The sequence below is a fragment of the Anser cygnoides genome, chromosome 2 (genome assembly GCF_040182565.1).
Source record: "Anser cygnoides isolate HZ-2024a breed goose chromosome 2, Taihu_goose_T2T_genome, whole genome shotgun sequence".
Taxonomy (NCBI): Eukaryota; Metazoa; Chordata; class Aves; order Anseriformes; family Anatidae; genus Anser; species Anser cygnoides.
Window position 1 is genome coordinate 14,094,616 of NC_089874.1, and position 25,016 is coordinate 14,119,631.

The 25,016-nt window shown below is 36.9% G+C and overlaps 1 long non-coding RNA gene across 1 annotated transcript in view; it reads right to left on the reverse strand.

Moving 5' to 3' along the window:
• Positions 1-24,237, reverse strand: part of LOC136790008 (uncharacterized) — a 41,531-nt gene extending 17,294 nt beyond the window's left edge. The window contains exon 1 of the long non-coding RNA XR_010829075.1: positions 23,937-24,237. This is a non-coding gene — a long non-coding RNA (uncharacterized lncRNA). The remainder of the gene's footprint in view (positions 1-23,936) is intronic.
• Positions 24,238-25,016: the final 779 nt, after the last annotated feature.

Below are 25,016 nucleotides of genomic sequence, written 5' to 3' on the forward strand. Positions count from 1 at the left end.
ACATGGTCTGGATTACAGGAGAGTAGAAAGTGTGTCAATACCACCCGTACACAGCAGGGACAGCAGGGACTGCCTTTCCTAAAACCTGTGTTCACATACCTGGAGGATATGTTGTGTCTGTATGTCTTTCTCTCCATCACCATCACATGCTGGACATTGCAACTACATGTAATCCATAAGGTACTTCAGGATACATACTGACCCAGTTTGCATCTAACCTCAGTCCCTTCTTTCTCCAAACCACATATGTGGGGAAAATAAATAAATATTTAAAAAAAAAAAAAAAGAAGGAAAAAGAAGGAAAGAAATTATATGAGCATCAGGTTGATGCTGGAATATCATAGTAATCTTGTTCTTCAGAATAAGCAGTAAAGTAAGAACAACTTACTTGTGCATTAACAGGAGATGAGGTTAAGAAACTCTTTTCCCCAAGTTATCTATGAAGCAAATGTGTCTATATCCTATATCCTCAGAGAGCCTTTTTTTTCTAGGGAGCGTAACTATTCTAGGAAAAAAAAAAATCACAGCTTGGAGTGCAAAAATTTAGCTTTTCTGCCATTTGTAGTTGATGATTTTCTTTTTCCTACCTCTATTCTATTTTGCCTTGAGCAATTTCACCATACAATTAGTGGTACCTCTCTAGCTTTGTCACTGGGCATTATGGTCCAGTATGAGAATTATTGATGATTACATTAATAAACACTGTTTTACTCCTGAAATGCCTATAGAGTGTAATTTTTACCTTTTTTTCTTTATATTTTTTCTTTTCTTTTTATTCGGCTGATAAATTGTTGTGTGCTGCTAGAGTACCTTAAAGTAGTGGTCCCAGTGGCATGACTGGTTGACATCAGTAAATGTCTAGATGACATCTATTTTCTTTCAGATCCCTGAATTTTAATTCATAGGTGGTGATTGGTTGTTATTTCTGTTTCTGCTGTTTTGTTGTGTTTTGTATATTGCCAATTGCAAAGCCTTTGTAACTATGAAAAACAGTATTGATATTACTGCATTGGTGATCACAGTATCAAATTAATATTATCTGTGTTCATGTGTCCAGCATAAAAAAAAAATTTAGATTCTGGTGACAGGTCCATCAGAGATTTCTTCTGTCGTTTGCAGAGGGAAAAGCTAGTCCATATAATCAAAATTCATCTTTCACGGTCTCAGTGTTCCCACACTTCTCTGAAAAATACACTTGTCAGGGGTGCTTTTTGAACTGTCTTTGAACGTGACTTGTTACTTCTCCATTGGCAAATGCTCCCATTTTTCTGACTTGAAATGAATGTGTTGCAACTCCCCACACCCTGAACTGTGGTGATGAAACAGATTGTACTGGAGTAATGCTCTTACCTCTACTTATAAAATGACCCAAAACGAAAATAAACAAACAAACAACTTCCTGTTTCCCTTTCTGGACAAGATTTCCCATCACCTCCTAAATACAATCACCTCCCATGTTAAGCACTTTCACAGTGAGAAGCTGTGGATATGTCTTCATAATACGGATGTGCAATTCTCCCCACACTAATATCACTGAGAAGACATGCAACCACAGCTCAGCTTTCAAACTTACAAATAACAATTCCATCCTCCCTCTGCTAGTGAGAGGACACAACAGTTCTTCCAGACTTTTATCTTTTACCAGTTGTTATTGCATCTGCCTTTTCTAGATTAATATTTAGCCAAGTTACTCCCATATCTATTCCAATAATGCAAACTCTAGTCAGTATCTATCATGTTCAAGACATTTCAGGTATTCTCGTTACTTCTAGATCTACATAGTTGCCTAAACAAATTTTGTTTTCTTCTCAATATCCATATACATAATTTATAATGAAATATGAACATACTAACACAAAATATTAATGAGTATGACTTATTCCTGTCACTGAATTGTTTCTGCTAAGCGTATTATAGACAAATACATAAATGTTGTAGATCTCAGCTAGTAATCTTTAGTCCCTTGTGGAAGTAGAAAACATTTGTTCAATGAAGAGCTTTTTACAGAGATAAAGTACATAGCTCCAGGACACTTACACAGTGTCAATGCTTTCACATATCCTGAGTGATTTGGTACTGTTTATTTCTGTTTGTAAACACTAGATGCTTCTCTACATTTATGATGGCTTCAAACACTCAAACACGCATACACACATGCTTATTTGCACATAAATGTGCACAAGTGTATGCACATTCAGAAGCCTGCTCTTTAACACCTACTATTCTTTCTTTTCCTTATTCCTGTCCAACTTTTTTTTTCCTTTTGTTTTCCTCTTACCTCTTTCTTTACCTATTTCTTTCCTACTCTTCCTTTCTCCCATCCTCCTCTTCTACTCTTTCTCTTTCTTTTCCCCTTTCCCTCTTTTCCTTTCCCTCTTTTCCTTTCCCTTACTCTTCCTCCCTCTTCCTCTTCCTCTTCCTCTTCCTCTTCCTCTTCCTCTTCCTCTTCCTCCCTTTCTGCCTTCCTTTCCCACTTGCTTGCTTGACAGAACAAAATAACAACAGAAATCTAACATAGTTGATATTCTATTCTTTGTAAATCTTTAGTGTGATTCATTCCACCTAATTTTAGCTACATAAAATGAAGTCATCTAAGTTCCCTACAAATGAAATGTGTATCGACTGTCTCTTTATCTCCCATTACCTCTAAACAAAATATGAGAAAACAGGTAAGACTCGTCTCACAGCTGAAGACAGATGAATGTAAGTGCCTACTACCTAGAGGCATCTGGAGAGCTATTTAGAACCCAATGCAGATTCCTACATCCAATCAGCTGGGTGGCTCTCCATACTCCATCATCTGAATTGACAAAGGGCTGGATCTGGTTTCTGAAACATAAATTTCATTTGCAGTTCAAGGTGCCCTGTAGAATCTAAGATATCTACGTAGGATGAATGGATAGAAATCATAGAAAACCCACTTTCTTCTAGAACAAAATATGGAAGCAAGGTGAGATATCCTAAAGCATCTCAAACTGACACTAGGTGACTATTTCTAGACAACTGAATTGAATGAGTAACCTCTGTGGACTCCATGGGGAGCTTAGATTACAAATAATCCCCTAAATGTAGCTATATTAAACTGAATCCTTAGTTGATAGCCTAACAATAAACCCTGCAGAGGCTACTAAACATGAGCACCTATAGTGCCATCTGAGAGTCTCTAAATCATCTGAAAGATCTGACCAGAGTTTATAGGCAGGACACTGGCTATCAGGGACATGCTAATACATCCAGAGTGTCAGATGGAGGCCAGGCATAAGACACCATAAAATCTCAATAACCTAAATTCAGGAAACTCAATATATCCTCTGATTTTAGTCAGCTAAGTGTAGATTTGGTTGATCCCATTTTCAGTTATTGACAAAATTAACACATTGAAGGTCTGACTTTGTAGAATCACCTCTAATAAGGACTAAACAACAGAAGTGCTGTGTTTAAACCAAGAATACTCCTAGAACTCCTTCAGCAGTTATAGTTTTGTAAACAACTTATGTACTTCACAATGCCAAAAGTGCAATAAAATAGAAAGAAGCTTATAGTATCTGGGTTTATTAGAAATTATAAATATCCATTGATTGAAAATTATTTAGTTTATCCATTTTTTTTAATTGGGATTGCATTTTATATAGAATGAAGTAGTTTTAATGGAAAATCTTATTTAAAACATTTAAACACTGCTATGGGAAGACTGCAATTCGTTGTACAGATGTGAATACATTTAAACTAATACAATTTCTGTAGCATTACATTCCAGATTCTCTTTGTAAATGATTCATCATAACAAAATGAAATGTTCTGTAGTGTATGAATGATGTGCTATGAAAAATACATAACTCATACATGAGTGCTATAGTATAATGTATTTTCTGATCACAGAAACTTGATTGATTGATATCATTTATTCTGCGTTAGCTGAACATGATCTCTAAAGAGTTTAATTCACTACAGATTCAGATCCAGAGACAATAAATTTTGATAAGCTTTCTGAACCCTAGACTCTGAGTGAATCCACATTGCCACTCTAGAGAAAAGAATCTTTTCCACTTCCTGTTAATTCTGCCCAACTATGAACATTTTTTTCACTTTTTTTTTTGACAAGATGAAAAAGTTCATAAAATTTACCTTCTTTCTTATTTAAAAATCTATATTCATTATGTCTCAGTTAATCCTGATCTCCTAGTCAGATTCCATATTCTTGGGTTTCCGTGGCTCCTTAGCTAAGATACAGGCATAGATAAGTATTGATTCTAGACAAACTTCTTTTATTTCAGCATGAACAACATCTTTCCTATCAAGCCAACCAAAACAAAAAACCAAATAGATAACAACATTAAAAGCCCAAAACAAAATCATTGTTCAGAGTTTCGGAGCCAAATTCATCCTATAGGACTAAGAATATATATAACCAATAGTAATTGCATGACTAAAAGAGGTGATGCAGAATACTTATTTTGCAATGTTTCCAGAATTTTGAAATCCATATATTTAATCTGCCGATGTGTTTTTAACTCTGAAGAAATCTAAGTCACTATTCATAATTCCATCTGCATTGTCCCTAAATACTCTAACAGCTGGCAGAATGGACAAGGAAACACCAACTCATCAGAGACCCTCTGTGTGTAGTCAGAGCAATTCCTGTATTAGCCACTAGTACCCAGTCAAGTTGAAAACATAGAATAGATATTACCTTGCCTGAAGTGATTCTGTATTAGAGCCTAGTGCTTAGCATCTCTGTCCAGGAAGTGGGAAACACTGGCCTCCTCAGCCAGCAAGAAGGGTTGAACCTATTGGTATTAATTGCACGTCAGTGAACAAAATGTAAATATGAACTCTGGATTAAAGGCTACTCCTCATCACATCTGTGAATACTAAATCATTTCTCCTTTTATGACCATAACGTTTCATAACAGCTACCTTTACTATAATGATAAAACTGTGTCCTAAAAAATGTATAAGAAGAGGAGATGGAAAATTCAAGAGCACTGAGCCTATGCACTGGAAATAACTTTTCTACAAGAGATAAATAAACCACAGATATCTGTCTGTCAAAGTACGTGAAAAATTTATTCTTTCCATTTACTTTTTCTTCACACAATGTTCTATACATAAATATAAGAAACCCCACTAATGAATTAAACTCCTTCTCCTACTCTTTTGTGTTTTTGAATAGTGTTTCTGACACTTCTCTACTTTGTGCTATCCATCTATTCAAGTTCTAGGATCTATTTAAATGTAACCAGATGGAAATTTCATTTTTTCTTAACATATTGAAGGAAAAAGAACTCTTATTTATGTGTATTATTTCTAAAATAACAAATATCCATAAATCAGAATTATCTTTTATCTTTTATAGGGCAAATTAACAGTGCTGAATCATAATCTGTTCTAGTAGAAATTTAAATCCCTCTCAAATTCAAAAATAAATCCCTCTCAAACTCAAAAAATATTTGCATTTTCAGAATGCTTTGCTTTGAATTGGATTCTTCATTTTATAAACTTTAATAATTTTCTGTTACTTTGTAACACAAACATAAACAGAGAAATTAAAACTCCCTCCATTGGGAAAGCTGAATTATTAATTAAGAAAAAGTCAATCTGTAGCATTTTAACATTTTAAAATTATTTTTGCCCATATCCACAAGTCTATGTATGTCGAGTTGCAGCATTGTTATAACCATAGCCAGAATTTTTTTCATTTCATTTCTATAGCTTTTTTACTGCAGTCCTCAGAGAAAAGGTTGGAGCAGGGAATGTTTGGAATAAGCTCCAGTAGGTGGAGGTAAAGAGTAGCAGCAAATGCGACGTGCCTTCAAATAGCACAGTCTGCTTTTCATCATCTGGGAGTTTGTGTGGTTTAAGTGACACCACTTGACAGAGAAGGATGACTGATTCAGTGCTACAACCACTGCCACCCTTAGTCTGCAAAACCAGTAGACTGCCTGGTGCCTCTGTGCTGGCAGTGCCTTTGGTTAATCACACAACGGCAGCTGGCCGGCAGGACGCTCCAGCTTGGAGCCAGCTACACTGATTCACTGCCTTGACCTGAAGTGTCTGAAGTGACTAATGAGGCTGAAGAGTAAGATTTAGCAGTAATGAAGCTTGCTGAAAACTCCTAAGGTCAGCAACGTGTATTTAGCATTTGTTTGTTTGTTCTTGCCAGCTGACCAACAAGTCAGGCTGGCTGCACAGACAACTTAAGGCATTTTCCTGAAGGCTGCAACAATTTGAAAGAGGGAGAACAGGAATCTTATCTGGGAATAGGTAAAAGAAGAATTGACAGGATTTTGAGGTTATACAAGTAGTAAGCAGTAATTCAGACAGAAGCAAAATCACAGTGTTGCTCACAGTAATTTACTGAGGAAGCAGCCAACATGAAAAATTAACTCTCTCCCTCACAGGCATTGAGTCAGGATAGTCACCAGATTGTGCAATAAAACAAATCTCTTCAATTACGATAACTATGTATTGTGTAATAACACAATTTGTTGACTGACTGTGAGAACATCATCATGAAAATATTGCCCCACAGCAAAACCTGAGATCCTGACATGTTCATTTTTGACTTCTTATGCTAAAATCTTTTTCGGGATTATAAGCACAACCTGGAGTCTTGCACAATGGGATCTAGAGGACACATTATCCACAGATGCAGAACTACAAGAAGGGTTTTTGTCTTCTGTCTCCCCACAAACTTAGCTGGTTACTCCACTTTTCATCAGCAAGAACAGGTAACCTGATGAGGTAGCACATGAAGAAACTGGCAGGTGTTTTTGACTCTTTTAGAAAGACATGCAAAATACTAGAGAACATGTAAGAGGCAGAGCATGTCCTTTGAAGTATACCCAAGCTTGAAAGAGGTTGTCTTAAACATCAATTTCTTTTCAAAGTGGAAATGGCATCATGGATTGGGCTTTCGGTGTGCTGTAGATCTCTCATATTCTCTGACAAACTCTCTGGAGACTGTCCTTCACTGGATCACACAATGATTTCATGTTTAATTGTGCAGTACCTACTTAGCCTGTATTTGAGAGGTGGCTGGAGCTGCATCATACCAGAGGGAGCACTGCTATGTTAAGACAGAGCAGCAGAGTTTGGGAAATTCCTCTGTCTCACCTATCTATTTTAGGGAGTGGATTTTGCATTGCCAGGAAAGGTTGGAGTTAAAAGGTCTTGTGCTCCTTTGAGTGATAGGAGCAGAATTCAGCATAGTCGTCATATAACCTATCCAAAGAACAGGGAAAGTCACCCCAGGATGCTGTTACTTTAAAAGAGTTTTAGTTTTAAAACTTCTGTTTTCTCAGCATGTACATTAGTACTGAACTCTTTTATGTTGAGAGTGGATGAATGAAGAAAGGTGTTAGAGTTGTTGTTCACTGTACCTGAATTTCATCTTTTTTTAACATTAAGCAAAATTTCAGTCCAATGGGAAAACAAAGTTAGTAACAATAGACATGCTGATGGAGCAAAGAAAATGGAAATTATACCAGTTTCCTTCTCAAACTCCCTTATTCTAATTTACAATTGGTCTTTATGTACAAGGATCAAAGAGAAAAACAAACAAACAAACAAACAAAAACATAAATAAAGTTATTCTGAGTATCTTGCTGAGGTCAGTGAGGCTATTTCAGATAAATAGATTTCAAGGATTTCTGGGATTTAGGGCAATATTTTGCTGACATCAATTACCAAAAACTGTTTTTCATGTAATTTAGCATTTTAGGTTATTTCTCTTACAACACAATAGGAACCAGTTACTCAAATATCTTGGCTTAGAATGATTTCAGTATGGTGATAGTCTTCATTTTAGCAGGTTGGTATGAAATCATTTTTTATTTTTTTTCTGAAGAGTCGGATGTAACTTTTTAATTGTCATTTTCCACCCTTGAGGAAGAATTGACCTACAGCATTTATATAAAGCACTTAATTCCATCACGGCAGTTATCATGTCCCTAAATTCACAGGCTAATAGCACATTGTCAATATTATCCTGTAAACCAATAGGGTCTATAAAACAGTTTTTCTTTTTCAAAGTATTTAATTATCCTATGTGATGATTATTAGTATTAAATGCAGTATCTGCTGTCTGAAGAGCAGAATTTCCTCTATTCCAAGTTCTTCAAATGCAGGAAGAGAAATTCCTGTCATTCTAATTTGTGTTGCTTTTACAATTATTCAAGATAGTTAAGCCCAGCTTTTTAAAGTATACAACTTAATCCTCTTTGTGCCTGTTTTTATAGTCCATCTTCTCTGAAATTAGGTACTGCCTAACATCTGGCATATGATATATGATCGTACAGAAATCTGTCTTCAAAATGCTAAGCATTTTGTCATATCATTTTCAACAAACTTGAAAAGCAGATAATTTTCATTTGATTTTGTTTCTGATTTGAATGAACAAAAGAACCATATAATTCTTTTTCTAGTATGAAATTCATATAACCATCTATATAGACACAACAAACCACAGATCACGTCTAATGAAATAAAGCTCAAAATATGTATGTGGTTTATTTAAAATGTTACAAAGACTCATAAAGTCTTCAAATCCTGAAGGTTCTTTTACAAACCTTTCTCTTATGAGAATACGAGAATACGTTTTTACGTGTGTGGTCCTTAACACTGCTGAATTGGAGAGCAATGAAGGATTTCATTGAGCCAGTGCTGCAGTTGTGTTCAGTAGTATATATATATATATTTTTTTTTACTTAAAAAAAAAAAAGAAAAAAGAAAAATACATACATATATTCAAGTAGATACTGTATACTTTGTTTATTCTATTAGTCTATCTGTGATCATAAACTCTTGGTAAATATTTGCTCTTTTGAGATTAGATTTAACGTACTTGCATCTACTTGCAATTAAAATGTTGCTTTCCTGATGACTGTTGCTTGGGCTGCTGTATTTCATCAGTGACATAACGTAACATAAAGATAAGAGTTAAATGGAAAAAAAAAGTCTGTTGTGAATTTGGCTATGGTTTGTTTCTAAAATCAACAGTTTACGGTAGTAATACTTGGATAATTTTTCACTTCTTTAACCTCGTTGCAGTTTGACTATCAGATCCTGAAACTGCAATTATTTTTCTCTCTTTTTTTTTTTTTTGGTTTTAAAAAATGCCATAATTTTACAGCATCCATGTTTGCTAAAGAACAAAGATGCTTGTCTTCTTTCCTTTTATGATTTATTGACTATTATGTACCATACACTTCCAAATTCCTTCCAAAGGCAATAAAGTAGCAGGATAAATACTAAGAAACAAATGTATGGCTTAAATTACAGAATCACTTGTTGACTCTAAAAACAGAAAACTCAACATCAATACAGTAATTTTGATGTCATTTAAGGTTTTTAGGCTAAGTGCAAAAAGGTCCTTTCATTTCTCCACACTGCATCAGTCCAAAAGGATTAGTTTAGTATATAGGAGATATTTATGATGCAAGAAATAAAACAGTCCTTCAGTAGTTCCAAGCCTGTGATGGTGATACACTTTTGTATGTGCTTTCATAGCTTTGTTTATTAAGCTAAAACATGTCTAAAGCATACTGTGTTATTACAGACATCACAACTGTACAATGCATGTAGGGACTATGTTCTCAGATGTTATAAACGAGCTTAGCTCTGTTATTTTTCAGTACAGGTCAACTGGTACACACATTGTGACATACAGTAAATCCATGAAAACATACTGTCCCCACATGGACCCATTTACACACATGTAGTTACACCAAACTATTCCAAAGGTACTGTTAGTAGAAATAAGCACCACCCAGTACAAATGTTGATGTATTTTAACAATCCATTTCAGTAGTAATTTCAGAAGTAAAAACCTAGAGATAAAGCTTCTATCATCTGATTTTATTACCCCTCTCCTACCACTTTTGAATTCATAATTTCTGCTTCAACTCTATCTTCTTGCTTGCCTTTCGCTTTTCAGAATTCTTAAGGCACTAATTCAATCTTCCCAACTGTCCACAATTTTTTTTTACTTTTACCTAGAAACTATACCAATTTCTTTCCTAATTCCTCTTATACAATTTGACAATACATTTTTTATGGGAACTCAAATCCATTTTCTGTATTCTGTTGATTGTTTCTGAAATCTTTCCTGAACCATAATCCTGACAGTCATTGCAAACTGGATAAAAGTAACTGGCATGAATTAAAGAACGTTTCTATGTTGTGCCAGAAAGCAGTTGTCATTTTTCCTTTCTGATTTTAATATGAAAAATGTTTACAATAAAATATTGTACTAGTATATAGAAATTCCCTTTATGATACTTTTAAATCTATTTCATGTTTTGAAACAAGCTATTGGCAGATGGAGATAATATCAGAGACTGAACAATACAGAAATTTCCCTGTTCTCTTCACCTCAGGATGACATAAGCATAATTTCAATTACAGAATTTTTTCCTTATACAAATCTGCATGGAGAATTATGAAGGAGAGAGGGGGAGAGAGAGAGAGATATTCCTTGGATTTGATTGTTTATAACAGTGACATGCAAATTCATAACTTTTCTGTGATGATTATCTTTATTCACAGCTTTTCTATGATGATTGTCCTTCAGCCTTGCTACCCACTGTGCCTAGAGCTGAACCCTAGTGGACTGGACCTAGGTATAAGCAAAACAGAGATCATGGTAGTAAGGAGGTAACAAACAGAATGCAAAGCATGGTACAGAACATATTTCTTCCAGGAAAATGATATCCTCCAGTTAATAACATTGTGTAGAATCTCCATTGGTAATTCTTGAAGCCAAGGCATTGATCCTTCATTGGCAATAAGAAATCTGTGGGCTTTCACAGTATTGGAAAGCTTCCACAACTGGAGAGACAAAGATCTGTGATCAACCAGGATGCATTAATGCAATGTCTTGTAAATGGGCAGAAAACTTGGAAGCTGCCATCCCTGCAAAATGCAGTAACCACTCAAGGTTTTTTTCTTAAATTTGAGAAAATTCCAATTCAGCATAGGAATCAAAATAAAAAATTAGAAAAATATTTGTTACTGCTCATGTCTTCTACTTAATCTTCAGCTTAATCATTTTGGTGTTTTTTTTTGTTGTTTTTTTTTTCCAATTTTGGAATGTGTAATTTCAATTCTGAACATGCAACATTGAAAAATAAATAAATAAATAAATAAACACATTTCAAAACAAGAGTTGTTTTTAATAGGATCTAGGGTATGTTATTCCCAACAGAAAAATGAGACAAAATCTCAAGCAGCATTTCTGACACAAGGTCTAAGGTCCTTTTCCTTTCATGTGGATAGAAGTACAGTTTTACTCAACCACAGCTTATTTGTAAGTGAGCTGCAAAGCCCTCAAATGGTCTCTGATTTCATTAGAAAACCTTTTCTTCTTTCTAACCCTACCACACAAAAAGCTAAATCATTCATTTTAATAAACTACCTCTACATTTTAACTATATTTCTTGATCTGCCTACCTCTCTTTCATCTTATACGGGCTGAATCTCCTGACCTTTAGATTACTTATTAAGACCTTTTTTTTATTTTTTTTTTTATTTTTTGGCTGGATCACACAAGAAGGTAATTAAATACTATGCTAAGGATTTCATTACTAGTCTTAGTGAACTCTCCAACTGTATTAAGCTCAATTATTTAAGATGATGTGACTTAATTAACACGTGGCATATTTGTGCATTTGGTTAGTAGCATTTCATAAGAATATCTTATAAATCATATTTTAAAATGTTACTAATGACTACCAATATGTAAGCAAATATAAGAAAAAGGTAACAAGGTTCTTACAAGCACTCAAAGCATTTCCTCTCTCCTTGCTCCTCCCTCTGCTGAACATTGAACACTGAAAGCATAAGCCCTACATTTTCAGTGTCTTTATGTTTTCCTGAGTTTTAGAAGATATGTTCAAGCTTGCTTCCTATGTGCCCTAAAATACTTTGGTTAATGAAAGAAAACTTTGAGAAGCACACTTAGGTTAAAAAAAAAAATCATTAAAATTCTTAGAATTGTAATTGTACAAGCCAAATTTTATCTGATAGTAGCTTGTGAGTTCTTTTTTAATTAACTGCATTAAATAAATTGATTGCACCTTTCCTATTTCTGTTAATTAATATATGCTAAAAATCATTGTGAGAAGAAGTAGGATGAACAGTACTGATGGTATCAATGTTGCAGCCGCCTGTCACATCTGCCAAAATGTAGACTGAAAGTTATTAAAAAATAGCGAGAGACATTATAATGAAGACTTAGGGGAGAGAAAGAGATGAATACTGGCATTTTAAACTTCCGTACCAGCCCTTGTAGAATTGATGACTGCAAGTGGGTGTAGCTGTCAACTAATATTCTCAAAAAAACTTTATTACCTAGGGAAATCAGAAACTCCAGCAAGTTTATATTTTTACCCTCTTGAAATTAATATACACATACACTGTGTCAAACAGATATCTGATTGTTTGCTATACGGTGAACATATATAATCCATTATACCATGTATATCTAGGTTACAAATCAGCGAAATATATACCCTATGGGATAGTGCATGTCTTCTTTAATTTCAATAAAAATCACAGCCCACTCCTCTTCCACCCAGGGCCATGCATAGCTCAGCCTGTGTGGGTATGAGAAATCTCCCTGATCCCAGCACAGTGAGCATCCCTGTGATCTCCACAATGTTCCTTCTCATAGCTTTAGAGATACCACAGCCACTTCAGGGCCCTACTACTCCTTCCTGCATTGCCTGTCAGTCAGTTAGTCCTTGGGGAACATAAATCATTTCAATTTCAGTTGGACAGCTGGTAGGTTGGGAGAGGAAAAAGCTGCTGGGATATTTTGCAGCTGTCAGATATCAAACCATGATAGTTGGGTTTTATGGCACAAACTTCGCCACACAGGCTCTCCAGCTTTGTATCTGTATACAAACTCTCTGTGTAATGTCCAAGGGCACCATCTCTTCCCAGTCAGTCTCCCTGGCCCTAGGAAGCACAAATAAGGCAGGGCTTACTTGGGAATCTGTCATGATCTCAATGATGAGATACAATGTGGGAGACAGAGTGGATTTAGGAGGCTGATTGATGAAGATTTGATGAATCACCTTGAACCCCGCATGTTACACATTACCATGTGTATTAGGACCAATGTCACAAATACACCAGGCTATATGCAAAGTAGAAGAAAAGATATCTGTCAAAAGGTTTCTGTGTTTTGCATACTGAATGAATATTGTCATTTCACTTTGTTCCTCAGTGCTGTCCTTCAGAAACATACCTAAGCAACTTCTGAACTTAACTGTGTTAATCACATCTCTCAGTGTTGTTCTTTTATTTGTCTTCCATGAAATCAGCCACTATCAATTCTATCTCCAGAAAATTGATTCTAAATTTGTGGGGTTGTTTTTCCTCTACGCAGAGAAAAACAAAAGATCAATTTTTAAAAGTTTCTAAACTTTAGGCTTTATTATAGAGCCTGCGTACAATACAGTATACAAATAAACCTATGTTATTCAAAGCCCCCCTGTTAATCTTTTGCACTGATATTTTTCACTATTCTACTACATTTTCTGCCACTTGGGGGGAAGGGTATTTATTTTACTTGGGTTAATTTTGATTGCAGCCTTCTTGACTGCATCTTAAGTATTTCCCATGCATTACTGAATCCCAGCCAAATCACTTTAACTTATTTCACATTCATTCAAGTAGCTATTGACAAAGTAAAAATAATACTGCAGTGCCTAAAGAGCTTGAATAGCTTCCTTTCTGATTAGTATAGTACTTAAAAATTCAGGCTAATGTCATAGGCAGTTCTTTTCTGTATTTAGAACAGATTTAGATCCTGATGTTTTATCAAACACATATAGATTTAATTCCTTAAAAAAAAAAAAAAAAAAAAAAAAAAAAGTACCACATTGAGAAGTTTTACCGCTTCAGTTTTTCAGATCATTCAAGGACTTCTGATTCAAGCTTTTATCTGTGTGCCAAATTCAATTTTGTCAATAAGAGTGCTATGTATAACATTTTGGTCTTGAAAGAGTCTACATTACAAATGGCACCTTTACTCAGTATGAATCCATACACTTTTATCAAAGCTATATGAAGAACCATCAATAATTCAATAACTAATGAGACAAATTGGCTAAATGGCAGTCTTTGATAAGCATGCCATATTTGCAAGGGCCCCATCCTGTACTCACTTGATACAGAGCATATGGAGGAAGAGAACCATCAGCCAGTTTGGAGATCAAATGGATATAATCATCCCAGATATGTAGATGTGCTTTTAATCTTTCTGGCCACAATCTTATGTTTCTGTTTTCACTTACATCTGAAATATTTATATTTGTTCTCAGAAAAAAAAGAAAACTATCTTAAGGTGTCTGTTATGAAATAGGTCAAAACCAAGGTAAAGATTTCCATCTAGGAGAAAAACAATGAACCACTGGCCTATGGTATAAATATGATGACAAAACAAAAATAATTTCAGTTGGAAACTGCAGTTTTGACTTTCTATACCAGCACTTCAGTAAAACTCTCCAGAACTCAGGCGTTCCCAGACAACTGTTCTAAAGAACAGCCTGATGGATTTGGAAGTAAGTTCCTTGACCTTTGGCTAGTAAGTTGCACATTGTATTTTGTCTGAACCTTAAGTAACTTTCTGTACCAAGACAATTCTATGTATCTAATTACAGCATTAGTGTAAAAATTGTTCCAGCTGTCCAGGAGGTTTTGCTATTTGATGATATCATAACCAGGGTGTTATTAAATCTCACAGCAGCTGGAGACTTCACTCCAGTCAAGCAAGGATCCTATAGAAATATCAAGTAGTGATGGATTTCCTGCACATCCTTGAGTTAAAAAAATCCTGAGATTTTTAAAAAGTCATAATGTCAGAATTTTTAAATAAATCTACATTATGAAATGATCCTAACTGAAACTATTTTTTAACATTTGAATAAAGATAAATCTTGTTGATAATACTTCTTATGAAGTCTAAAAACATTTTAGGTAGTTAATCAAATTCGCACAATAAATACATGTATTTTTTCCAATTAATGTTTCCAAGTGTTGCTAGAAATAATGTGGAAAACACAGTATCATCATCCAGCTAAGAAGAGACAAAGTACGTCTCCAGCTTTATTCTAAAAAGCATCTATTTTATTATGAATGAAAAATGTAACCTTTCAATAAAATAGAAAGACACAACACAAAGAAGACTTAAATCTTAATTTGCGTTTAGAACTACATGAGAGAATCTAAGGCCTTGTGCATATTTCTGTACATTTTACATTCAAGTCAAAGTACAGTCCTGCTGAATGAACAAAGATTACGCAACTGGTCATCCACTCTGATTTTCATCATCTTTTTTTAACTAACATGAGAGTTGGTGTATTGTTTCAATGCTGTTTTATAATGATGTTTGGTAAAAAATATAAATATATATATATAATAAAAATGCAGCCTTTTTAAAGAAATCAACAGTTACTACATAGTAGCCTGAATGTTGCAGTATTTTGGGAAGACTTATTGCCCAGCAAAATCCATGTCTACAAAGTATTCATCTGGTGCAAAAGACATTAACTATTAACACTGACTACAATTTTATACCTTAATTAAGAACTTCAGACCCCCAGTTTTCCCTTAAGCTAATGGAAGTGAGATGGATGCCCCCAGGAATTACAACAGAGCATGTATTTGAACTAGGCATTTTCTGGGTACCTGATTTAAATATCTGTTTGTACTGAATTGCCTCTTACAACTTTCCATTGATGTGATAGGGAATTTGAAAGCCTACATTTGTGACTTACACAGTCACAGTATTTGTGACTAAAAACAAATGGTGTTACTGCCTTGCTTAGATTTATTTACTAGAATTGAATCTCATGGGTGGGCGTCTACAAATGACATCTACAAAACTTTCCATCCCTAACTCTTGTAGCTGAAGCTACCTGAGGAAGATACCTGCCTTCATGAAAGTATGTCAGCTTTACTCCTTCCATCCTGGAATAAAATTCTGAGCCATTTCCTCATCAGGAAATTCATGCACAGCAACACAACATCACAAGTGGTAAAGAAGTGGCAATGAGACCACAGTCTCTGGGTTTATCTGTGAATTAGACAATATACTCCATCTATTCCTTAACATGAATTGATGGATTATATAGTCCTATAGTCCCCATAAATTTATATTAATATATAATAATTTCTAGTGTTATGTCCCTGGTTTTGCTGTGAGCATAATAAGATTCATTTTTACTGAAGTTTTACTTTTCTTATCCTATTCCCAGGCTCCTGTCCATAGATCTTTTCCCTATATCGACAGATGCAGAGGGAAACTTGGAGTAAAAATAGTTAGAGGACAGAAAAATAAAGTTAGGGAGGGATGGGAAAGCTGATTTTGCCAAATTTAGATCCTATCAAAAACCCTTGGGTTCTGTATTGCAAAACAGACCTGGAAACTTTTAAGTACTGCTGTGTGCTCTTTGCTTGCTTGTTGGTGGTGTTTTTGTTTTTGCTTTTGTTTTTTTTTTCTTTTCTTTTTTGTTTTATTTCTATATATAATATATCTAGTATAGTATAGTATATAGTATATATCTATATACTATACTAAACTATACTACACTATATAGAGAGATATATACTATATATAGTTTATATCTATATACTTCCTTATATATATGTATTCCTCTGGTAACCCTAGAAACAGAGCAAAGACTTACTTTCAGGCAAGAAACACTGCTTCCTAGAACACATTAACATTGAGAAATACATACTTGAAGCTGGAAAATGGAGGCAAGTGACATGGTTTCTTTCTTTCCAAAACTCAGGGGTCCTAACTCATCTTTTGTGCACTGAGATAAATTTCAGTCCTAAAAAGCCTTTCATTGAAGAAGTAGCCATTACACTGCAATCCAACTGTGAACTGAAGATAGAGAACATACACTTTCAGGAGTAGACCGTAGAAGCAGTCTTTATTCAAATGGATAGCTTTATGTATTTCACAGAGGAAAGACTGATCAACATTTTACAAGACTAAAGCTTTTTCTCTCATTCTACACACCCTGGAGTGATGTGGCAAAGAATAATGATATAAGAAATATATTCCTTCTATGAGAAATAACACAGAATAGCAAATTATTTTATATCATGATTACCTTCCTTACTTGATAGCTTAAATTCAGAAGAAAAGGATTCAAAGATGACTTTTGAAAAATGTCAGTTAGCTTGGACATCCCAGGAGAAAGAAAATATAGGTGTGTGTGGATTAATTTTTTTAAGTTCACTCTAGAATCCAGGATAACATACAGTCATATTCCATTAAGTGAATACTGATAGCGAATCATAATCAGTAACGTTAGCTTTTCCTTCTGTTCCTCAGCTGGAAAGCAATAGACTGCAGTATCAGAAGATGACCTTTCCACTGGCCAGCTGGAGACCCTGTGTTGGCAGGCTACTCCCTTGGATGGCACTGTTTGGCTCCTTGCAAGGACATGGTTTGGACACGGCTGCACAGCTGTAAAGAATTTCACATAAACTGCCTGTAGAAATTTTGACATTATATGCTTTCTGCTGGTAAGGAAATTCTTTTAAAATATAGGCTAAATCGATCACTTAGGAGTTACCCGTGAATTTAATGAAACCTGGCTGAGTTACAGGAATCTTGCTGAGATCTGTCCTCTTCTCTTTTCTGATATATCCTAGTCTGGAATTTTATTGAGGCAGTCCCAGCCTGTGCTGACCATATATCTTATTTTGCAATAAGTAGCAGATATCTTGCTATTATTATTGTATGAAGAGCATTTATCTATGACCCAAACACAACTGCTCAACAGAATCCTGGTTCTCAGAGGACAGTAAGTAGCCCCCTTGTCCTTCAGTGAATAGCTAACCCTGATTCTTGATTAGGCTTCCAGCTATTCAATAGAGGACATTCTAATATCTGAATTTTAGAAGATTTATCTCCAAATGAAATCTACCATGCTGAAACAAACGCAGGTTTTCCATATGTGATGGATGAGGAGAGTTGGATATCTAAGCAGATGCATACATGAATGCATGCAGACAGAAAAAAAAAAATAATCCTCTTCCCAACCTGAGGAGGAACATCATGCTAGCTGTGCATCATTTCTATCTTTCTGAGGAATATGTTTCTAAGACAGATATTCATATCCCCAAAGAGAGCTAGTAAATGTCTGGCCAGCTTGGGATGGGGAGCTTCTCCATACCTATCTGGCCAGGCAGATCTGCCCTAAAAATATGATTCACAAAACCTGATTTAAAAAAAATAATAATATTCTTAGATTTATTATAAAAAGTGATCTTTAGAAAATAGCTATTTTTGCCTGGGGTTGAAGGAATAACTTCCAGACTTGACCTAGCTTCACCAAGAATAGTATGGCTGGTCAGTCTTCTCTCATAAAAACAGGGAAGGAGGATTCTCCTCTTTTATATTTCTAGCTTAGTGAGTACTATACTTGTTTGTGCTGTGAAAATAGTTTAATTTCAATTTTGTATCAGGGAGACTGAACCAGCATCTCTAGGGGAAATGCTCTAGCAATTAGATGAGAGAGTAGTCTGTCTCTGGGAACTGTAGCTAAAAAGGATTATCTCATACAGGAGTTGCAAAAATAAGCCTGTGGGTTAATTTCATGTTGAAAGAAGCCAGCTTCTTCAGGCTTTTTCCCTTTTCACTACAGAGTGAGAAGTTCTAGCTTATTAGGGAATACAAGAAAAAATAAAATACTCTAGATGGCAAATTCAAGTTCTTCTAAGGCCAGAAGGGATCATTATATCCAGACTGCTATACAACATTACTCTGTACTAGACCCACTTATCTTTTTTTGATTAATGTCAAATATGTCTCCTGCTTTGATTTTTTTACATGAAAATATGCATGGCCCAATATTTCCTTTGCTAGTTTGCGAAATAATAAATAGTTAATATTAAATAATATTAAATAATAATAAATAACTAAACCCCAGTAAATAACTAAATACATTATGAAGAACAATCTGCTGTCCTTTGCACATTAGTTTTATTGTAATATAATCCACTGTGTCTGACTTTAAAAGTAGCTCAGCCATCATTACCTCTCATTCCTTCACTGGAAAGATAATCTTTTCTCTGGTTCAAATATTTTTGGTAACCCATTAATATCACATTTCCATCTGTTCATATTAATGCCTCTTCAGTTGTTAAATTCAAAGCAAATGATTACTTCGCAGAAACAAAAGGTTGTACTTTTGACAACCTTTTGGTTGGCAGAAACAAAAGGTTGTTCAGCTTGGCAGAAACAAAAGGTTGTTCAGCTGCCCCATGTGCTAGCTGTTTAAGGTGCAGCCATGAGCTGAGGCATATATAAATAGTTTTGATTGTTTTCACTATGCTTATCTAAATTTGTCAAATTATTTGAGCAGATGTGCTCAGCTATCATCTTCAGATCTCTGCCTTTTGTGGCATCTAAATGCAGCTGACTGACATAACTATACATGTATCAATATATATAATATATGTAATAATATATAATATATAATATTGATAGTACATATTACTTCCATTGCATATGTTACATGTATCTTTAACTATTAACACACTCATACTATACTACATTATCAAATAAGGAGGACTATCAGTTAACAATGGATTAAACCCATAAACTTCATCAAAAGTAGTTTGTCAAAACTCCTGCTCTAGAACCTAACTTCTAAAATTTGAGCTGAAGTCCAAAGGCATTGATGTTGTCATCACTTTTCTTTTTGCCTAGAACTCTATTTCTGAACACGTTCACTGCCAAATCTAATGCTGTTGAACACTGTGCACCTGCCAAATCTTGTAAACTCACAAACCTAGTGGGTTGACCAGAGATGCATTCTCAAGCAGACTTTCCCAATCAGCCACATAAAACATGGTCTCACCCTCCCTTCATACCCCACCCAGTAACTCAGTAATTAGAGTATCCACCCTTGAGGTAGGCGACAGGAGTCAAATGTTCATTGTTGGCCAAGGGGTGGAAGTTCATACTATGAGGCAATACTGATAGGATGCTCTCAGACTTTCCCTAGAACATAATTACTTTGCATGGGAGATGTGTTTTGATCTCCAATCCTGTTACATGGGAACCACATAAAACCCTGATCCAGTTTTGTGGATCACATCCTCCACGGATGAAAATAAATGTGCTTCTTTCACAGTCAAGGGAAGTGTTTTCTCTTGTAGCCACACCCACAAATCTACTTCCTGGTTCTCTTAATTATAGCATAAAATAACTTGCTGAAGTGATGTACTGTCTATATCTTAAGCCCTTTTTGCTACAGCATTGAGCAACTGGCAGTCTATGCAATCTAATGCCGTCAATTGCCTTGTAGAGCAGACAGCCAATAGGACCTTGAGCTTCTTTGAAGGAACCTGAGGCACAAAGAGTCAAGGTGGGTTTTTTGCTTTTGCAAAGAAAGCCTGCAGTAGCAGAAAGAACTGATCTCTGGCGTGAATGGGAGATGACTTTACTGTGGAATAGCTGTCCAACACTTTTCACATCCCATTCAGCTTTTCACAGAATCACAGAATCACAGAATCACAGAATGGCCAAGGTTGGAAGAGACTTCTGAAGTAATCTAGTCCAACCCCCCCTATTGAGCAGTATCACCTAGAGCACATTGCGCAGGATGGAATCCATGAAGGTTTTGAATATCTCCAGAGAAGGAGACTCCACAACCTCTCTGGGCAACCTGTTCAAGTGCTCTGTCACCCTCACAGTAATGTCCTCTCATATTCAGCTGGAACTTCCTGTGCTTCAGTTTGTGCCCATTGCCTCTCATCCTCTCTCTGAGCACAACTATAAAGAAACTGGCTCCAACCCCTCGACATCCTCCCCTCAGATATTTATGCACATTGATCAGATCTCCCCTCAGTCTTCTCTTTTCCAGGCTAAACAGGACCAAGTCTCTCAGCCTGTCCTTGTGCTCCAGTCCTCTAACCATCTTCATAGCCCTCCTCTGGACTAGCCCCAGTGTACTGGGGAGCCCAGAACTGCACACAGTACTCCAGCTGTGGCCTTACCAGGGCTGAGTAGAGGGGGATGATCACCTACTTTGACCTGCTGGTAGCACTTTTCCAAATGCACCCCAGGATACTGCTGGCCTTCTTGGCCACAAGGGCACATTGCTGACTCGGTCAGCCTGCTGTCCACCAGGACTCCCAGGTCCCTCTCTGCAGAGCTGCTCTCCAGCAGGTCAGCTCCCAGCCTGTACTGGTGCTTGGGGTTATTCCTCCCCAGGTGCAGGACCCTGCATTTGCCCTTGTTGAACTTCATGAGGTTCCTCATGGCCCAACCCCCAGCCTGTTGAGGTCCCTCCGAATGGCAGCACAGCCCTCTGGGGTATCAGTCATTCCTCCAAGCTTTGTGTCATCAACAAACTTGTTAAGAGTGCACTCTGTTCCATCATCCAGGTCGTTGATGAATAAGTTGAACAACATTGGACCTAGTATTGACCCCTGGGGAACACCGTTAACTACTGTCCTACAACTAGACTCCACACCTCTAAGCACAACCCTCTCAGCTCTGCCATCCACCCAATTATCAATCCACCTCACTGTCTACTCATTGAGGCCACACTTCCTGAGCTTGTCTATGAGAATGTTATGGGAGACAGTGTCAAAGCTTTGCTGAAGTCAAGGTAGACCACCTCTACCGCCCTCCCCTCATCACCCAGCTAGTCATATCATCATAGAAAGATATCAGATTGGTTAGACATGTGTAGTGGGCTTACGTGGCAAGGTTTTGGTAGCAGGGGGCCATAGGGGTGGCTTCTGTGAGAAGGATCTAGAAGCTGCCCCATGTTTGGTAAGGGCCCCACTGCTGACCAGAGCTGAGCCAATAAGTGATGTTGTTTTGCGCCTCTGTGAGAGCATATTTAAGACAGGTTAAAAAAAAAAAAATGCTGCACCACACAGCAGCTGGGAGAGTGAGAGGAGTGAGAAACAGCCTTGCAGGCACCAAGGTCAGTGAAGAAGGAGAGGGAGAGGTGCTCCAGGCGCCAGAGCAGAAGTCCCCTGAGGCCTGTGGTGAGGACCATGGTGAAGCAGGTTGTCCCCCTGCAGCCCATGGAGTACCACGGTGGAGCAGGGTTCCACCCTGCAGCCCGTGGAGGAGACCACGGTGGAGCAGGTGGACCTGCACCGACGGAGACTGTGGACTGTGGAATACCCCTGTTGGAGCATATTCCGGGCCGGACCTGTAGCCTGTGGAGAGGAGACCACGCAGGAGCAGGTGACCTGGCACGGGATGCTGCCCGTGGGGGATCCAGGTTGGAGCAGTTCGCTCCTGAGGGATGGACCCCATGGTACGGACCCATATCTGGAGCAGTTCTTGAAGAACTGCTGCCTGTGGGCAGCCCACGTTGGATCAGTTCAACAAGGATCGCATCCCATGGGAGGGACCCCACAGCACAGGGGACGAGAGTGACCAAGAAGGAGCGGCAGAGAAGAAGCGCTACAGACTGACCATAACCCCTATTCCCCTGTTCCCCTGTGCCGCTCGGGGGGAGGAGGTGGAAGAGGGTGGATGGGGGGGAAGGTGCTTTTGGTTTCTTTCCTTTGTTTCTCACTTCTCTAGCTTGTTAGTAATAGGTAATAAATCTCACTATCTCCCTACGCTGAGTCTGTTTTGTCCGTCACGATAATTACTGTGTGATCTCCTCATCCTTATCTCAACTCTTGAGCATTTTTCATCATATTTTCTCCCCGTTCCTCTTTGAGGAGGGGGAGTGAGAGAGCGGTTGTGGTGGAGCTCAGCCGCCCACCCGAGTAAAACCACCACAACATGGTTTCTCCTTGGTGAATCCATGCTGACTATTCCTGATCACCTTCTTATCCTTCACATGCTTGGAGAAGAGATGTTTTCCCAACATCTGACTGTGATTCAGATCACACTGGGAAGACTGAAAACCAAAATGAAAACAGCACAACACACAGTCAACTGAGGATGCCAACAAAGCCTTATCTGGATCATTATCTGGACAGTTTTGATCATGCTTTTGTAAAGACAATTGCCTTTGTCACTCCTGTTTAAGAAACCGAACACCTGCATCAGCAAGGTTCTTGATTGCACTGGGATGTTTCCAGGCTCGCCACAAGTTTCATCTTTTTTCCTTATGAAGTTAAAAAGTAAACATGGTCTTTTGTGTTGATCCATTATATCAAATTGCATATGTTATCCTCCAGAATAACAACCAGATGGATGCTGCTGCTGTTTTATTTACATTGCAAAAGGCCAGTTCACACTGATTGTTCTTTGTTAGTTAACTTGTATGTCTTCAACACTAGACTCACTGAACCTGGTAAGGCCAAACCACTTGTCTGTTTGTAGTGATCACAGCGACCACATTTTCTGATCTGTCCACAGGCTTTCCCCCTGGGTTTGGACTGACTCAAAAGTTAACTATTGACTTGTAAGCTTTTGACTTTTCTACAAGATTTAATATCTTTTCCCAACAGAAAAAAAAAAAATAGGAGAAAAAAAAAAAAACTTTTCTGACTGTCTTCTTGCCATTTTTTACCTTTTATTCTAAGACTTTTGGCTACAGGCACTTTTTGATACGCAGCAGCAACATTTAGTGAATCCTGTAATTCCCGAAATGCATCACGAACTGCCCCGCCACTCACCACTTCTCTGAATCACTCCTGCTAATGAAAATTAATGTACTAATGAGATTTTTCTAAGCTCGAATTGGAGTCTGTAATAAATCACTGACCTATTTCTGTGCCTTGACCTCCATAACATGTCTACAAACACAATCTATAGAGGTGCGATCACCAAGTTGCTCACCAAGAAAAGCAGAGCTGGGGAAATTACTGGGATAGGTGGAATAATCAATTGGCCTCAACATTTAAACACAGAGATGCAAAGGTGATGCATGAGGTGTGATAGAGGCACTGGAAAGAGATCTAAAGCATAGACTTACGTTATGGAAACCAAACTCTCCCCAGCAGAGGCCTTGTACAAACATCCACAAAGGGGCAGTCCCCATACAACACAGCTCACCCTCTAAATACAGACGTAAATCTTATTGCTTCAGTCTTTGGGGGCGATCTCAAAACAAAATGTTCTGATAATCAATATTTATGATGGGAGGGGTGCATTTCATCCTACATGCGTTGCGATATTGCAACACAATGCTCTGTGAAAACAACAATGTCCTGCTATATGTAGTTTTAGGGGAATACTTTGAATTCAGCTTATAAAATAGACTTGAAAATAACAGTTAAAATACACACTCTCTTAAATCAGGAAAAAATGTAAAATGTAAAAAAAAAAAAAAATTAAGAGTTTTTAGTAAGTGCAAAAACAAACTTTTGTGCAATTTTCTGCAGTATTTTTTTAAATATCTTGCCTATAATCACACACACACACACACACACAAAGAACTTTAAATAAATACAATGTTTCTGAAAGTTTGGTGTTCAATAGGCAGTTTTGGAGGTAGTCTGCCTGTAATTTGAAGAGCGACGTATGATAATGCATGTAGGCTGAAGTCTCTCTTTTAAACAGTTCTTAAACATTTCTATTATTATCGGAATTCACACAACTATTTTGAAAAGAATTACAAAATCTTTAAGATAATAGGAAAGTTCAGGTAATCATATAGTAAATATAATTTCTTATTTTTTCTTCTGTTTCAGAAGCCAGATCATCATTCATTATCACAGATATAAGTAGCACTATAGTTCTCTAATCTCTAATATAAAGTCTCTCAAATCCACCTTTCTCTTAAAGACTCCCTGAAGTTTTATCCAGTTGATTAACAGCAACCAGTTAATCAGAAAATCACTAATTTTGTTTAGTAGGCTGCAAAAACTTCTGCAGCTTCTTGTAATAATTATCTACACCTGACACTTTAAAAATCTCCATAATAGCAATACACAGTAAGTTTGTGATAAGACACAGCTTTAGATGCTTAGTGGGATGTTGAATTATTTAGCTACTCTGCAGTTTGAGTCCATAACACTTATTATTTAGGGAGCATTTTATCAGCTGTAGAGGG